Raw genomic sequence first — 639 nt, forward strand, 5'->3', positions numbered from 1 at the left:
CCCGCCGCCCGGCCCGGCCTCGCCTCGCACAGGGCCCGGCTCGCGCCCCCGCCCGCCTCGGTCGCCCCCCTCCCGCGCCCTCACGGCGGTCCCGGCTCTCCCGGCGCGGCCACGCAGCCAGGCAAGCGGAACGTGCCCGCGCGCATGCGCCACGCCGCTGACAGGCGGCCTCGGGGGCTGCTGGCGCTGCCTGCCACAACTCCAGGTGGCTCCCAGGCAGCAACGGCTGAGCTCCGAGACCGCGATCGCGGCCGCTGCGCTCCCAGCCGGTGCCGGCAGGAGGCGGCGGGGGTGTCCGTGAGCGCCGTGCCCGAGGCTCGGAGGGGAGCTGAGAGGTCCCGCCCGCAGCCGCAGATTGGAGCCGTCCCCGCGTCTGTTGCTGAAAAAGAGCGGAAGGTTTAAACGTGGCAGCGGTGTTCTTGTCCCAGCAGCCTGTTCCAATGTTTCTCTACCCTTTCAGTAAATAAATGTTTCCAATATCCAAACTAAACCTCCCCTGACGCAATTTAAGTCTGTTTCCTATTGTCCTGTCACTTGAGAGAAGAGGCTAATTCCAACTCATTACAACCGCATTTGAGGTAGTTGAAGAGAACCGTAAGGTCTTCTCTGAGCCTCTTTTTCTCCAGGCTAAATGTAGAA

This window comes from Lagopus muta, chromosome 2, assembly GCF_023343835.1.
Source record: "Lagopus muta isolate bLagMut1 chromosome 2, bLagMut1 primary, whole genome shotgun sequence".
Lineage (NCBI taxonomy): Eukaryota > Metazoa > Chordata > Aves > Galliformes > Phasianidae > Lagopus > Lagopus muta.